The sequence below is a fragment of the Theropithecus gelada genome, chromosome 5 (genome assembly GCF_003255815.1).
Source record: "Theropithecus gelada isolate Dixy chromosome 5, Tgel_1.0, whole genome shotgun sequence".
Classification (NCBI taxonomy): domain Eukaryota; kingdom Metazoa; phylum Chordata; class Mammalia; order Primates; family Cercopithecidae; genus Theropithecus; species Theropithecus gelada.
The window spans coordinates 118,863,558-118,882,005 of NC_037672.1; positions in this window are offsets into that span (position 1 = coordinate 118,863,558).

Below are 18,448 nucleotides of genomic sequence, written 5' to 3' on the forward strand. Positions count from 1 at the left end.
ACCCGAAGAGTTATTTGGCATTATTTTCCAATTTAATAATGTCAGTATTCTTCATTCAAATATAATTTGTTCTTATGTTACAGAAGGTTTTGTAAAATATAAGAGTGGTGGGGGGTGGTTTTATTGTTATATCATCAAAAATTTAGATCTGGAAAGCTTGTTAATAAAACTATGTCAAGAAAAATCAAATCACTTGTCCAAGGTAGTGGCAGAACACAAGTTGGAAACTGGAAACTCTGATCCTCTGTTCAAAAATCAATCATTTAAGAAGGAGTTTATCTTAGCTTGTACACATGGATGGACATTTTGTCTTGTTAAAAACAAGTTTATTGAAATATAATTTACATACACTCCTTGAATTATGTAATTATATGTATCATATATTAATATATAATGTAAGTACACTCCTTTAAAGTATACAATTCAATGGTTTTTGATACATTACAGACTTTTGCAACCATAATCATAACCTAATTTTAGAACATTTCATTATCCCCCAAAGAAACCTTGGCCCCACTGTCAGTCACTCTCCATTCCCCTTTCTCCTTACCACCTCCTTCCTTCCTCAGTCCCACGATACCACTAATCTACTTTCTGTCTCTAAATTCTTCTTTTTTGGGTATTTTATATCAACGAGAATATACACTATGTGGTCTTTCTTGACTGGCTTCTTTCACTTAGCATACTGTTTCTGAGGTTCATCCCTATTGTGGCATGTAACATGTATCAATAAAAAATTCCTCTTTATTGCTAAATAACATCCAATTTAATGGCTATAGTACATTTTGTCTATTTATTCTCTAGCTGATGGACATTTACATCAGTTCTACTTTTTGGCTATTATGAATAATGCTTCTTTGAACATTTGTGTACCAGTGTTTATGTGAGCATGTTTTCATTTCTCTTGGGTAGATATGAAGGAGTGGACTTGCTGGGTCATATATTTAACTCTCTGTTCACTTGTGTAACTCTATGTTTAACATTATGAGGAACCGCCAAACTGTTTTCCAGAGTGGTTGTACAGTTTTACCTTCCCGCCAGCAATATGCAGGGGTCCCAATTTCTCCACATCCTCACCAACACTTGTTATGTCTCTCTTTTATATTATAGCCAACCTAGTGGGTGTGAAGAGTGGATTGAATTAATCAAGATTCACCAAATAGTTGTGCAACTCCCCACTTCATTTCACCAAATAGATTCAAAATCAAAAACACAAACTTTATCATGAACATACAGGGTTATCTAATAAATCAACAAAAGGTTTCTAATGTCTGATTGCAACTGTACTGTGTCAGGTACTAAAGAAATAAAAAAAAAAAAACACTTAACATTAACTCTATATTGTCCACAGTTCACCCTTTATGCATTAGATAGAATACCAATTAATAAAATACGAATCCTGTTATAAACTGAATATATGTTCCCCTAAAGCTCGTATGTTAAAACCCCTAAACTCTAATGTGATGGTATTTGCAGGTGGGACCTTTGGGAAAGTAATTAGCTTTAGATAAGGTCATGAGAGTGGGGCCCCCATCATGAGATTAGTGTCCTTATAAGAAGAGTAAGAGTCCAGAGCTCTTTCTCTCTCTGTCATGTGAGGACACATCAAGAAGGCAGCCATCTGCAAGCCAGGAGGCGAGTCCTCACCAGAACTCAACCATGCTGGCACCCTGATCTCAGACTCCCAGCCTCCAGAACTGTGAGAAATAAACATCTGTCATTGAAGCCACCCAGTTGATGGTATTTTGTTATAGCTGCCCCAGCTAACTAATGCATAATGCACATCCTCATCTTTAAGGAATCCTCAAGGAATTTTTATTTTCTGATTAGGAAGAGACTAAATTTAATAAAACAGATAACAATTACAGAGCAGAATATGGAAAAGAGCTACAGAATTTGATACCATATGGATCAAAGTGATATAAACAAGCAGAAGGAGGTGGGATTCGTAGGAAGGACTGAGGTAACATTTATTGGGTACTTTTCTAGCTAAGAAACTGTTTGTTTTTGGGGGGGCCCATTGCTTCTTTTTAGGCTGCTAGAAAAGGACGATGAGTGGGTGGATGGGTAGAACAAAAAGGCTAAAGGAACAAACAATGCCCACATATATGGAGGCAATAGACTAAATGTTAATATTTCCTGTCTCCAGGAAGTCCCTATTCATATTTAGATTCTTGTTTTCACAGGATCATGTCTGGTAAATTGGACTATTAATCTGCTTTGGCAAGCCTGGTACATTCCTGGGATGTCACAAACATACCTTCCTGATATTCAGGAAGCTCTTTTCTGGTCCAGAAGTCACAGGAGAGCCTTGTGGTTCTAGGAAGTTATTTCCCTGTTCCAAGACTGCTGTTGCAGAGATGCCAGCAGCCCTGCATCCCTCTCTGACCCTGTGTGGAACCACAGCAAGCCCACAAAGCCCATCTTGGTGTTTTAAGAACTGTGTCTCATACACAGCTCCTCAAGCAAGCTGTCAACTTACCTTATCTGTAGGTAGCTCACTTAATACAGATGGTGTCACCACCAGAACAGCCACTGATACATCACATATCTGAGGGCATCTTCTTTGTTGCTTATTTCTCGCCCCTCCTTGGAAATGGGCTTGCGTTGTTCCCTTTGCCTTTTTGTTCTACCACCCACCCACAAGCATTCTCTCTTGGCAGCTTGAAAAGCCCTGGCACTCTGAATGTAACTACCAATGGGTGCTCTTCGCCAAGTGGGTTCTGACATCACGTTCTGTTGCCAACAGCCCTGCCTCACTCCAGCTGTTCTGCCTACTTCTTTCTGAGCAGTGTGACACCCACAGAGAAGAGTGGGGTAGAGCTCAGCCCAAGGGAGTGTCTCTATTTCTGCCCTGGGCTCTGCTGGAGGCTCTTAAATATTGGACATGCACAACCAAATATGTACACATGACTGTGCACTGAGCACAGGGTTTTTGCAGAGTGTGGGCTAATCAAATGATCAGTTTGTTTTGTGGCTTGGGATGGAATGAAATCTTCTTGACTGGTGTCACAACAAGACAAAATAGACATCAAAGCCTGAGGGATATGGCCACAGGGTGAAGCTACCTACTCCAGTCCACAGGGCTGCTTTTGCAGAGTTCACCTGGACATGAGCCAGATGCTTGAGCCTCCCCACTTGTAGATGGTGCTAGGCAAACCTTGTATTTCTTCCCAACTTCTATCTATGAAAAAACATACAGCATCTCCATAAAATTAAGGGGGAAAAGTCCTACCACTCTAATATCTTCACTGGTTTAAATTTCATGTAATTACTTTGAGTTCTAACTGCTATGAATTTATTTTTACACAATGTTAATCAACCAGCATGTATTTCCTTCAGGGTAAAGCTCAAAGTGTTGCCATCTAAAGCCACTCCATCAACAAATATGCACTGATCACCTTCTCTGTGAAAAGCAGAGTTTTAAATTGGCTTCCCAAAGCCTGATTACCAAAACATTGACTAATCTCCTAAAGAAAAATTGAGTGCACTGAGAAGCTTGTGAAATATATTTTGGATGGCTAGATATGTTGTGAGGTTTTTTTGGATTCTGTAAAATTTTCCAATTCTGAACAAATGTCTTTATGCATCTTAAATCACTAGCCTGGCTCTATCGTACTTGGTTCTTTGCCTCACCTCAGCTGACTTTGGTGTCCTTCACATTATTGTAGATGACTGAAACACCATCTATGCTTCTCAAGGAGATTTTGAAACTATTTTAAAGAAAAGAAGGTAGTTTCATTGAAATGTTCCACATTTCATTTATATAATGTCAACTAAAGGTTCTATAGAGTAATTAATCCTGTTTAACAGTTTTCTCTGGCCAGGCGCCATGGCTCACACCTGAGTAATCCCAGCACTTTGGGAGGCCAAGGCAGGAGAATTGCTTGAGCTCAGGAGACCAACCTGGACAATATAGGAACACCTTGTCTCTACACAAAATTTTAAAAATTAGTGGGGCATGGTGATGCACCCCTGTAGTCCAAGCTACTCAGGAGGCTGAAGTGCGAGGATCGCTGGAGCCCAGGAGGTCAAGGCTGCATGCAGTGAGTCACGATTGTGCCACTGCACTCCAGCCTGGGTAGAGTGAGGCCCTATCTGGAAAAAAAAAAAAATTGAAAACAATTTTCTCATAACAAAGGTGTATGTTAATTTTAAATAAAATATTTTCTAATTTAAAGATTTAATGTATTTATTTGTTAGTTTCAGAGAACCTGAAGGCTCACCCTGGAAGTCTGTTATAATCATATTGGTCTTACCTATATGCAATATATGATTAGTTAGTCTATCTTGTTAGATGTCCTAAACATGCATAGCTTCCCCACTAAAGAAGAGAAAGCATCAAACTTATCAATGCCTGACTTTATCAAGTTACCTTATTTATCTCAGCATCAGAATCCTCATCTAGTCCAGGTTGTTGGGAAAATTAAATGTATGGGAGTTGCTTTGAACAGTGCCTAGAACATGGAAGGAATGCAAAGGTGGCCATGAAGATCACTTTTGCTAGGCAGTACCACTTAGGCTTGTGGTCCAGGTAAACGTGTTCCCATCTTCATCCTTTTCCCGCTCTTCTCCCATTCATTCGTTCATTCATTCATTCACTCGTTCAATATTTACTAAGCTCCTTCCATATTCCAGGCTCAGGCAGTGTGGATTAAAAAGTGACTACAACAGAGCTTAACGGGAGACACACCCAGGCAAGCAGACCACTTTAATCCATGCCATAAATGCAAAGATAGAGGAAGTATCAAATCCTCAGGAGCACAGAGTGGGGGTTTAAGCGGGTCTGTGGTTTTAGGAAAGGCTTTTTGCTTTCTCTGAGATGCAACCTGAAGAATGCTTAGGAGTTGGCCAAGCATAAAATGTGGGGGAAAGTCTTTCAGGCAGGTAACCCCAACGCAAATGGCTGAAGTTAAGAGAGAACTTGGTACTTCTGAGTAATTTAAAATAATTCAAGAAAGTTTAAGATTAAATAAGAAAGTTTTTAAAGATGGGTCTGAGGAAATAGACAGGAACTAAATCAGAAAAGGCATTGTAAACCATGGTACAGGGTTCGCAATGTATCTTAAAAGCAATGGGAAGCCATGGGAGGGCTATATGTAAAACAGCATTGTTAGATTTGTGTTTTGTTTTCTTTTTGGGATGCAGAGTCTCACTCTGTTGCCGAGGCTGGAGTGCAGTGGTGCAGTCATAGCTCACTGCAGCCTCGGACTCCGGGCTCAAGTGGTTCTCCCACCTGTCTCCCCAGTGGGTGGACTGCAGACACAAGCCACCATGCCTTGTGTTTTAGAAGCATCATACGAGATGTGGAAAATGAACTGTTCGAGGGCAACACTGGAGGCTAGAGAGTTAAGTTGGAGGCTGATAACAATAATTTAGGCAAAAGATGATAGTGGCCTGAATTACGGTAGTGACAATGAAATTGGAGAAAACATATGGGTTAAGTGTTTAGTAGGTGGCCTCAACTGGACTTGGTGATTTATGAGAAGGAGTGGGTGTGGTGAGGGAGGAATCAAGAATGATACTCTGGTTTACTGGTTACTGGGGTATTGCCATTCACTCAAGGGAACACAAGGAAGAACAAGTTTAGAAGAAAGATAGAGTTCAGTTGTGGACACAGTGAATTAGAAATGTCCCTAGAACATCTGGAGACACTGAGAGCCCAGAGAAGAGGTCTGGGCTGGTACAATAGATTTAGATGTCATCAGCATATTGCTGGTAATTGAAACCACAGAAGTGGAAAACTAAAGTGAGTGTATAAAAGGAGACATTTTCTCTGACAGAATCCCATGAAACACTGGCACTTAAGAGGTGAACTGAAGAAGAGGACTCCCCAAAACGAACTGAAAAGGAATATCCAAAGAGGTAGAAACAAACAGAAGCGTAACAAGTCACTAAAGTCAAGAGAAAAAGGTACTTTGAGAAGCTCACTAAAGTCAAGAAAAAACAACATTTCAAGAAGACAGATGATATTAAATGATACAGAAAATTAAGAGACTCAATATTTATTAGTTTTAACAAGGAGATGTAAGTCTATCTAGATTCCACAAACACACACAGAGACACTTACATATACATACACATACTCACAGATTTTAAACCCTCAGATAAGAGGCTAATGTTCCCCTAAGAGACAACAAGGTCTGCTCTCTCTTGTTTTTTTCTCCTACCACCTCCATCTTTTGCAGTTTCTTTGTGACTCATCTGTAGCCCTCAGCATACCAAAAGCAAAAAGAGAAAAGAAACAAGGGGTAGGGTACAACTCGAAAGTTCTGTGACCAAAACTGAATCCATTTCAGTAGTACCCTGATTCTGGCTGGGGTTTTTTGTTTTTGGTTTGGGGGAGGGGGAGTTGTTTGTTTTTCTTGTTGTTGTTATTGTTTTTGGTGCAATCATGGCTTACTGGAGCCTCAAACTCCTTGGCTCAAGGGATCCCCCCAACTCAGCCTCCAAAATAGGTAGGACCACAGGTGCATGTCACCACACCTGGCCTTCCTTTCTTTCCTTCCTTCCTTCCTTTCTTCCTTTCTTCCTTCCTTTCCTTCCTTCCCTCTTTCCCTCTTTCTCTCTCTCTCCTCCTTCCCTCCCTCCCTCCCTCCCTCCCTCCCTCCCTCCCTCCCTCCCTTCCTTCCTTCCTTCCTTCCTTCCTTCCTTCCTTCCTTCCTCTCTCTCTCTCTCTTTTTTTGGTAGAGACAAGGTCTTGCTATGTTGTCCAGGGTGGTCTCCAATTCCTGGGCTCAGGCCATCCTCCCCTGTCAGCCTTCCACAGTGCTGAGATTACAGGCGTGAGCCACTGCATCTGGCCAATTCTAGCTGTTGAACTGAAACTTCCCAATAGAAGCAAGTTATCATTATTTTAAAAGTAAACTGCAGAGATAAAATGCTAACTTGACCACTGAAGTCATGAAGTTTAATTCTCATCTTCTAAGAATCCAATTGACTCCTAGAAATTTTAAGAAGGGAGATAATGGACTATACACTTTAACATTTCAGAACTTTTACTACCAACTTTTGATTCAGGCGATACCATCCAGACAAAACAACAACAACAACAACAACAACAACAAAAGTACACATAACTCAGTTTCTTTGCTATGTTTAAATGATCACAAATTATTTATTAAAGAAAAAATGCAGTGGGAAAAGCTTGCCACAAAGAAAATGACTGACTTATTCTTAAAGTCCAAGTATAACTCTGAGAAATTCAAATATATGAAAGATATAATTGGTCAAGGGGTTAGATATATGAACATTTTTACATTTTCATTTTTTAAACTCCTTTAAAACATATGGTTTAGTTAAATAGGATTTATTTACAGGGCAGAAGAATGTCACATTATATGACTCACATCCTACCTAAATTTTCCTGTTGGAGCTTTTCCTCTGACAGATGAGTAATCTCATTTTATGTTGGATCAGACCCACAATTTGATACAGAGTTATGGCCTGAAATAGGAGCCAGTTGCTAGCTGCATAATTCAAATGCTCTTCAAGCACAATATAGTCATCTCATTGCTTTAAGAAAAAATTAACATTATATGGGAAATTTTTGATGGTCTTCATCACTAATGAAGTATACACAATTTTGATCCTGAAGAGAACCAGAAGTTCCCCTAAATTCCAAAATATGCAAAGAAGGCAAATACTGTAGTACACTAAATAGAATGAAGAGAGAGCCTGAATTCAGCAAAATCTGGTGCCAATCAGATTAAAGACCCACACAGAGGAACAGAATCAGCATGAGATTACAGCTTCTTCATCTACCTGCCCCGTGTCTCCACCCTGAACTCTTCAACCAATCAATGATCTCTTCACTTCCGCCCACTCTCAAACCTTTGAAAATACAAGCTCAAAGTCATTGAGGGGATGGATTTGAGGTTTCCTCCTGTCTCCTAGTTGGGCCAATCCAATGGTTAAACCACTTTCTTTGCAAACAGAAACAAAAACAAAAAACAGTCAAGTGAAGCTGAAGAAGGAAAGAAGAAAAGAAAGAAAGAAAGAAAGAAAGAAAGAAAGAAAGAAAGAAAGAAAGAAAGAAAGAAAGAAAGAAAGAAAGAAAATGAAGAGCTTTATACTGATTGCAGACAAAAATCTAAAACAGGTGATCAGATAGTCTGTAATCATTTAGAAATGTAAGAGGTGACGATTAGGCATCAGCATGGGCTCATCACAATCGAATTTTACAGATAATATAATGGTCCTATCAAAATAGGGTTATTTTTGGAAAATAGATTTGCCAAGCTGCTACTGTACACACCAGAGAACCTAAAAAGATGAAAATTTGAGTTATTTAGCCATAACAGAGTATACAAATATTCTATTGGCTATGTTATAATTTACTATGACTTTGCAAAGTCACTTGTTCAACAAATATTTAGTGAGGGCTTGCTTCGTGTCTCACATTGTGCTGAGTGCTTATCTATGAGGTAGAAATTGTTATCAAGAGGTAGCAGTGTGTGACTTAAGCACACAGACTTGGAATGAGATAGCCTCCATTCAGATCCTGACCTTGTCACTTAAATGGACATGTGACCTTGAGAAAGTAACTTAATCTCTGCCTCATTTTGCTCATCTGTAAAGTGGAGTGCAAGGGAATTGTGAAGATTAAATAAATTAATAAATGCAAACATCTTAGAACAGTGTCTGGCAGGTAGTAATTGCTCTATGAGCATCAGCTGTAACAATTGCATTTTAGAGAGGTGCTATTGACAATGTTTGTGTTTCTCTCAAAATAATCCCCTGATAATCCTCAGTGTGATGGTATTAGGAGGTGGTGCATTTAGGAAGTAATTAGGTCATAGGGGTACCCTTCTAAAAAGAGACACAAGAGCGAGGCTGTCTCTCCACCGTCTGAGAATATAGCAAGAAGGTGGCCCTCCGCCATCCAGTGTCTTGATCTTGGACTTTCCAGCTTCCGCAACTATGAGAAATAATTTTATGTTGCGTAAGCCACCCACTTTGTGGTATTTTATTATATAGCAGCATGAGCTGCTTAAGACAAGAGGTAAGATCATGTGTCAAGGACATCACAGTTTCCTCAGCCAAGATCTAAGCCCGAGACTGTCTGAGGCCAAAGCCCATGCCCTGAACCACATCAGAAATGACATTCAAAATGTGTGACGTTTTGGGCTTTCAAAAAAACCTTTGACATCCACTTCTTTATACTTTTACTTTAATCATGTATCCAGATATGCAAAAGACCTAACTTGTCTGGGAAGTTATTTCTGGGTCTATATGCCAAAACTTTCCTAGAGGCCAGGAAAGTTACTTAGAACATTGGGCTTGCAACTTTGAAGGCTATACCTCTCCTATTTTAAAAGGTATGTCATGGCCAGGTGCGGTGGCTCTTGCCTGTAATCCCAGTACTTTGGGAGGCCAAGGCAGGCAAATTGACCGAGGTTGGGAGTTAGACACCAGCCTAACCAACATGGAGAAACCCTGTCTCTACTAAAAATACAAAGTTAGCCGGTCATGGTGGCACATACCTATAATCCCAGCTACTCGGGAGACTGAGGCAGGAGAATCGCTTGAACCTCCCAAAGTTCTGCAATTCCAGGCATGAGCCACTGTGCCTGGGCCATTTACTTAATTATTGACTCCTCACATTTTCAGGTTTCCTCAAATGCCCCCTCATCAAAAAGGCCTCTCTCCTGATCACATCACTGCACAGTAACTTCTTGGCCACCCTCCCTCACCTGGCTTTTCTTTTCTTTGTATCACCTCTCATTACCAGACACTGTTGATGGTTTGATTATTACTGTATTGTCTACCTGTCTCTATAATATAGCTCCAAGTGACCTGTTCTATTTTGTTTACATTATCCCAGTGCTTAAAACAGAACCTGGCACATAGTAGGTTCGCAAAGAATACTTATACAAATGATTGAATTCTTATAAATTTTTACTTCTTACAAATCTAATTTTTATTAGTAATACTAGAAACAAAAATTAAAGGAAACTCCCATTATCAAACTTTTTTTTTTTTTTTTTTTTTTTTTTTTGAGACAGGGTCTCACTCTGTCACCCAGGCTGGAGTGCAGTGGCATGATCACAGCTCACTGCAGCTTCAACCTCCCCAGGCTCAGGTGATCCTCCCAAGTAGCTGGGACTATAGGTGGGTGCCACCACACATGGCCAATTTTTGTATTTTTTTGTGGGGACAGGGTTTTGCCATGTTGTTCAAGCTGGTCTTGAACTCCTGGGCTCAAGGAATCCTCTTGTCTCAGCCTCATAAGTAGCTGGGATTACAAGCGCACACCACCATACTTGGTGTTAGCAACACCAAGTTTCCCAAATATTGGGGAAAAAAGGCAAACAGGGACTTTATTTATACTATCATTGAGATGAGAATAGTCTAGCGAATTATGAGATTTATAAGTAATGCTCACCTGAGAAGAGTTTGTGCTCAAAGTTGCAGTAGTCATCTTTTGCTTCTTAGCAGCTTAAAGCAGCACACACTAATTATCTCATGGTTTCTGTGAGTCAGGAATCCAGGCACAGATTAACAGGGCTTGCTTAAGGGTCTCTCTTAAAGCTACAATCAAGATGTCAGCAAGGGCTAAAGTCTCATGTAAAAGCTCAGCAAAGGAAGCTTAACAAGCTCACTTCTGTGACTGTTGTCAGGCTTCAATTCCCTTTGAGATGTAGATTTAGGTCGTAAATATTGACCTGGCAACTGGCTGCAGAACACCCTCAGTTCCTTGCCATGTGGGCCCCCCAACATGGAAACTTGCTTTATCAAATGCAGCAAGAGAGGGAGTCCGCTAGCGTGATCAAAGTTATATTTTCTTATAATCCAATAGCAGAAATGCCATCCCCTTAATGTTGAGGTATTCTGTTGATTACAAGTAAGTCATTTGAGGGGAGGGGATCACATAAGGCCCTAAATATTAGGAGGTATGAATCACTGGGGACCATCTTAGGGGCCTCTTACCACTGAAATACTATCTCAAAATAATATTATATTGCTTGCTAGAGAAATGTATGCTTGAGCCAGGCACAGTAGCTCACACCTGTACTCCCAGTAACTCAGGAGGCAGAACTGAGATGATCACTTGAGTACAGGAGTTAGACTAACCTGGGCAATACAGTGAGACCCATGTCTAAAAAAAATAAGATAAAGAAAAGAAATGTGCCTACATGATACCACCTTCCAGCCTAGGCTGTCCATGATCACCTCACGGGACAGTCAGCATCGTCTGGTGTTCTCCCACTTCTGCTGAAGCTACTGCCTCTGAAACAGCCTAAGCCTTCCTTGTTAGACAACTTTAGGAAGAAGCAAACAGGGTGAGAATGAATAGATACAAAACAGAAACTTTTCCTCTTAAGTCATTTATTTGATTAAGGAGTGGATCAACGGTATGGGTGCAGCATCCCTGGGAGCTGGGCTAATGGAGAGTGGCCAACGTAGTACAAATAACATATTCTGTAAAAGCCTCTCCATCAAGAACCAGGGCCACTTTTGCACGTCCAACTCCTCCTATTGCTTGTGATAAAAGCTCAATATCAACATCACTCTTGCCTGTACGCTAGCTTTGGAATTGTAGTCAGACTTCATATGTCTCTTTGCATTAATGAGCCTACTTCATCATTATACTTCTAATTGTGTGTCAGATTAAAGCATGAGAAATTGAGTTTGGATAATCTAATAAGAGCAGCTTTATTCTCTACATGGATATCAGATGGCAAAGTAATCAAAAGAGGAAAGTTAAGATCCTCACAGACAGATAGGCAATAACCTGGTTTGGTGTTAAGAGTGAAGAGAATACACTCGCCATAGAAATGAATTCCCATTTACAAGCAGCAGCACAGAGTACAGTCTCTGGAGTCAGGCTGTCTGGGTATGAATCCCGGTCCTCTGTTACTAGCTGTGCAAACTTGGACAAATTACTCAATCTGTCTGTACCTTGTAACATAGGCATCTGTAAAAGACAGATAACAAATACCGTTTCACCGTAACAAATGTACCACACTGATGAGGGCTATTGATGGTGGAGGAGGTTGTGTATGTGGGGGAAAGGTATATGGAGACGCTGTGTACTTTCCACTCAATTTTTTCTTTACCTGAAATTGTTCTTAAAATTGTCTATGAGTTTATAAAATCATGATGTTAAAATATGCCTCAAGATTAGATTGTCACTGAAAGCGCTCCTTCCACAAAATGAGTGAACACCAAGTTAGCAAACACTGTACAGAAGTACCTCGTGTTGAACTTTGCTGGCACCAATCACAATGCCTAGCACATAGCAGAAATTCCACCTAACTCAGGAAATCTGTAAGCATGCAGTTAGCACTGCCCTGTGGGAACAGGGGAGTGAGGACACCTCCCAGCACATTTTGCACAAAACAGACAGGGAATCCTAGAGCTAGATAAGATTGGGTATATCTCTCTCTCCGAGAAATTTAGATCAAGGCTTCTCCAACTTTAATGTGTATAAGAATTACCTGGAGGGGGCTGGGAGCAGTGGCTCATGCCTGTAATCCCAACACTTTGGGAGGCCAAGGCAGGCGGATCATTTCAAGTCAGGAGTTGGAGAACAGTCTGGCCAACATGGCAAAACTCCATTTCTACCAAAAATACAATAAATTAGCTGGGCTTGGTGGCACACGCCTGTAGTCCCAGCTACTCGGGAGGCTGAGGCAGGAGAATCGCTTGAACCAAGAGGTGGAGGTTGCAGCGAGCCGAGATCCCGCCACTGCACTCCAGCCTGGGTGACAGAGTGAGACTCCATCTCAAAAAAAAAAAAAAAAAAAAAAAAAAGAAAAAGAAAAAGAATCACCTGGAGGTATTGCTGGAGTGGGTTGTAAACTAGTTTCTGATTCAAATCGTTTGGGACAGGACCTGGGAATTTGCATTTTTAAGTGGCTCTCTGGTGATGCTGATGCTGCCGGGCAGTGGATCACATTTAAAAGTTGCAAGAGTTTGGATAAAGCTGAATTCTGTTCAGTAGACCCTCTGGGAAGAGTTTGGGATCAGTAATCTGTCCGAAAGAGACTGAAGAACTCAGAAGGCTGCATTTGCTTGGTAATCACACCGTGTTTACTTAGAATGAGAGTTTATTTGGATGGATCGAGGGTGATAGAGGTTATGAGAGAGGAACTAAACAGGCTAGCAAGCTATGTTTTATTTTTCTCTCAAAGAGTTTTAACAATATTTGAATCATTTTGGCAGGGCGTGTGTTGAAGGCCAAAAGAATGAGGGCCGTGATGAACTCAGTATACCACTGGAGGCTATATGAGTAAACAGCAAACTGTTTCTCATGAAAGCAGGATGTTGGCAAACTGACAAACTGCGTCTGCCTCCCAGAAGGAACGCTGAGGGGAGGCATGACCCAGGCACAGGTGTTTCTTGTGATTAGGCACATTTGAAGCCTGTCAGCAATAACGTGAACCTGTGATCAATCAAGCAGCTGACCCACTTTTACCTCCTTCTCCCTGCTCTTTCTACCCAATAAATACAAAGGGCTGTTGCCTTTGCTCACTAGAAGCAGGGAACTTTCTTCTTCTTCCCCTGGTTCCTTCCTTTAAAACAGTTTCTTTGAAGTTTTCATTGCTGCGTTCGTCATCCTTTGTTCAGTCTGGTAATTACTGTCTCAAACAGTCACAGTAGTAAGTCTTATAATTAGTCTCAAGTAGTAACAGTAGTAACTGTCGTAGTGACGGTCGCAAGTAGTAACCATGACAGTCAGCCACAGGCATGTGTTACATGGGTCACCACAGTCTTCCCTACTTTCTATGGTCCTATATCTGACCAGCTTCACTCATTTGTAATTGGCCTGGACCCTGAAATCATTTGGCTTTGCAAGCCCTCGCTCTTCTCTTTCTCTCCTTCCTCCTGTACTAGAAAATATTTCAGAGCCCATACAGCTTTAAAATTAAGAGATGTTATCTACAGACTTTCCCTTTTGTGTCAGAGAACAAGTTCCTACTAGCACAGAAAAGGGCCATAGTTACACAGTATTTTCAACGACATACCCTTATGCTGCAATGAGGATTTCTCAGGTAAAAATGTCTTTATAAATAATCCCCCAAACATAATTTATATTGAACACAAGCACTCTTTTAAAAGAAAAATTCACAAATAAAACTGGAGATCAAAATTAATACATAAAGGAATAAACAGGGTGCATTATAATAGTTTATGGTTGCCAGATTTATTTTTTAAAAAATATGTCGTTACATTTGAATTTCAGATAAACAACAAATAACTTTTTACTATAAGTATGTCCTGGGCAATATTCGGAACAAATTAAGCACACTTATATTAAAAAAAGTATTCATCGTTTATCTGAAATTCAATTTTAGCTAAGCATCTTGTATTCTATCTGGCAATCTATATAAGTTTTCTATTTATCGACTGAATATTTGTGTCTCTGCAAAATTCGTATGTTGAAATCCTAATTCCCGATGTAATAGTATTGGGTGGGGCTTTTGGGAGGTGATTAGGTTGTGGGAGCAGAGCCCTCATGAATGGGAATCTGAGGCTCCTTATTAACAAGACCTCAGAGAACTCTCTTTCCCTCCCACCATGTAAGGACACAGCAAGAAGATGGTTGTCTGTGAACCAGGAGGTTGGTCCTCACCAGATACTAAATCTGCTTGTGCATTGGTCTTGCACTTCCCAGCTTCTAGGACTGTGAGAATAAATTTCTGTTGTCTATGAACCACTCAGTCTATGGTATTTTGTTACAGCAGTCCAGACCAAGGCAAACTTACTGCAAACTTAACTGGCTCTGAACAACATAAATTTATTATCTTATAGTTCTAGAGGTCAGAAGTCTAAAATGTGTCTATAAGGTGACTTTTTTTGGAGGCTATAGGAGAAAATGCATTTCCTTGCCTTTTCCAGCTTCTAGGGACCCCCTACATCCCTTGACTTGTAGCATCCACCTTCAAAGCTAGCAGCATAGCATCTTCTCTCTTCTTTCTTTTTTCTTTTTCTTTTTTTTTAATTGAGATGGAGTCTTGATCTGTGGCCCAGGCTGGAGTGCAGTGGCACGATCTCGGCTCACTGCAATCTCTGTCTCCCAGTTCAAGTAATTCTCCTGCCTCAGCCTCCCAAGTAGCTGGTATTACAGGTGTTCACCACTATACCCAGCTAATTTTTGTATTTTTAGTAGAGATGGGTTTTCACCATGTTGGCCAGGCTGGTCTCGAACTCCTGATCTCAGGTGATCTGCACATTTCAGCCTCCCAAAGTGCTGGGATTACAGGTGTGAGCCACCACAACTGGCCATCATCTCTCTTCTGACCTCTCCTTCTGTCATCCTCACTTCTCTCTCTTTCCTGCCTCCTTCTTGGGCTCACCCAGCTAATCCAGGAAAACCCCCCTATTTCAAAATCCATAATTTAATCATTGCTGCAAAAAAACTTCTGCCACATAAGGCAACATATTCAGAGTTTCCAGAGATTGGAACATGGACATCTTTAAAAGAGGCCATTGTTTTGCCTACTATACAACCCTATAATAGTTATTTACATGACAATTAGTTTAATTCACTAAAGCAAAGTCTACTTATTTTATTTGTAGAAGACTAATTGACAAATAACTTTTCTAGATTGTATTTATTGCTTAGACATTAAACAGTACAATTTCCTACAGATTTCTATCAATGAGCATGAATCTTCTTTTCATAGATGAGAACAGATCCAAGGGCATCAGTGATGTGTCCAAGATAGAGCCATATGCATAGTCTGAGTAAAGTGAAATGAAAATGTCCCTTCCTTGACTTATCCTCTCATTTGTTGTATTTTTGATAAGCCAAAAACGGATACTTTTTTATTCCTCTAAATACGTTGGAAAAGCTTAATAATAATAATATGAGAGATCACATATAGCTTCCTGGACATAACAAATGATACGATCAGAGTCAAATGAAGAGCTCTTTTCAATATCCAAGGAAGCCAGAGATGGACTGGATAGTCTAATGGACTTAAAAATCTATAATTCCAATAAAACATATGCGAGGGAAATTTGCACTACATTTGACATATTAGTGTTCAGCTGTCAATACATAAAATCTTTTCAACATATTAACTAAGTGGTTTCCAGTTTGAATCTTGAAAAACAACAAAACAAATATCTTTGTTAAATGTAGTTGAAAGTCAAAATTCCCTTAAATTAAAAAAATAGCTGAGTGTGGCAGAACAATAAAAAGAAAACATAACACTTTTTACTTTTTTCTGACAATAAAAGCTATTCACATGCCTTACAGAAGATTTGGAAAGTTCATAAAGAAAAAATATCAAAATGAAAAAAAAAAACTTTTCCCAGACTCCTACCACTCAGAGATAACCATTCTTAATATTTCATCTTATTCCCTTCCAGGATAATTTTTGGGTACACCAAATTCTACACAGACAAATTGTACAGCAGACATATGGTACATAAAATGAGAAACTTTCATTTGTTCACTCATCCACCCAGTTTTTTCCTTTTTTTTTTTTTTTTTTTTTTTTTAAGATGGAGTCTCACTCTGTCACCCAGGCTGCAGTGCAGTGGTACAATCTCGACTCACTGCAACCTCTGGCTCCCAAGTTCAAGTGATTCTCTAGCCTCAGCCTCCCGAGTAGCTGGGATTACAGGTGTGTGCCACCGTGCCCAGCTAATTTTTGTATTTTTAGTAGAGACAGGGTTTCACCATGTTGGTCAGGCTGGTCTCAAACTCCTGAACTCAAATGATCTGCCTGCCTTGGCCTCCCAAAGTACTGAGATTATAGGCATGAGCCACGGTGCCCAGGCCTTTTTTTTTTTTTTTTTTTTTGAGATGGATTCTTGCTCTATTGTCCAGGATGGAGTGCAGTAGTGTAATCTCAGTTCACTGCAACCTCCACCTTTTGGGTTCAAGTGATTCTCCAGCCTCAGCCTCCTGAGTAGCTGGGATAGGTGTGTGCCACCATGCCCAGCTAATTTTTGTAATTTTAGTGGAGACGGGGGTTTCACCATGTTGGCCAGGCTGGTCTCAAATTCCTGACCTCAAGTGATCTGGCCGCTTTGGCCTCCCAACGTGCTGAGATTACAGGCGTGAGGCACCGCACCTGGCCTCCACCCATTAATTCTTTCACCAGATATGCTATAATAGGCCATTCATCCTTTTATTCACAAGGTACACTAACAGTCTCAGTGGGTGCTACAAAGGTTGAGAAGACATGGACTTTATATTCTAGTAGAAATGTATTAGAATTCCTTTGGACACACTTTTACAAAGACCAACTCAAATGTATTGGCTCACTAGAATCGCATGGGGTCAGGAAAGTGCATTTCTCCAAGAAATAAAAGGATGCTGGTCAGACAAAGCAACTGATGTTCAATAAAGAGAATGCACACTCAAATAGTTTGTTGAGAACTAGGTTATTTTTAGACAGATCATCCAGGTTAACATGCTGATTCAAATTGATTCTTCTTTTAAGAACAGAAAGTAAGGCCAGGTGCGGTGGCTCACGCCTGTAACCCCTGCACTTTGGGAGGCCAAGGTGGGCAAATCACCTGAAGTCAGGAGTTTGAAACCAGCCTGACCAACATGGTGAAACCCCGTCTCTACTAAAAATACAAAAATTAGCCAGGTGTGGTGGTGCATGCCTACAGTCCCAGCTACCCGGGAGGCTGAGGCAGAAGAATTTCTTTAACCTGGGAGGTGGAGGTTGCAGTGAGCCAAGATCATGCCGCTGCACTCCAGCCTGGGTGACAGAGTGAGACTCTGTCTGAAAAAAAAAAAAAAAAAAGAATGTATCACATTATCTGAACTTCTTCTTAATCTTCCAAACCTATTTTTCCCTGAAATCATGAAACAAATTTTCCTTTGGCATTCAAAAATTTCTTATAAACACAAGGTTGTAAAGTAGATATATTTTATGATGGTATGTAGTAGTAAGTGGAGATGGGTCATACACGTTTGGATTAACTCAAAAATAAAAAGACAAAAGCAGGAGTGTTAAAATTAGAATATAAAAGTGAAAGTAGAAAAGAACAGTGGAAATCCAACAAAAGCGGAAGGAAAGCAAAGTAATCAAGCAGCAATCTCAGAAAAGCAATCTGTCATACTGAGTTTGGGCAGTTGCATGGGAAGCCTTTGCCAAGCCAACAAGGAAGGAGGAAACTAACATTTGAATAGCTATCATGTCCAAAATGTTTCATGAGATACTTTCATTCAGACCACTTAACACAGAGTAATTGTTACTTCCAATCTGAAGATACAGAACTCCCAAATAAGAAAGATTATTTAGCTCACTCCAAGTCCATTTGAGCTGAAGTTTATCTGAAGCCAAAATCCATTCTCTTTCCATTACCAAGCTGCCTTGCAGGAAGTAACAGGCTATTTCAACAAAGGCCTATTTCATTGCTGAAGGGAAAAATTACCAAATGGCCACTGAAAGAACCCAAGGATTTAAATGAAGAACTTATCTACCAGCAGTTCTGGTGTGAAACTGTACAATAAAAATGAACTTATGTT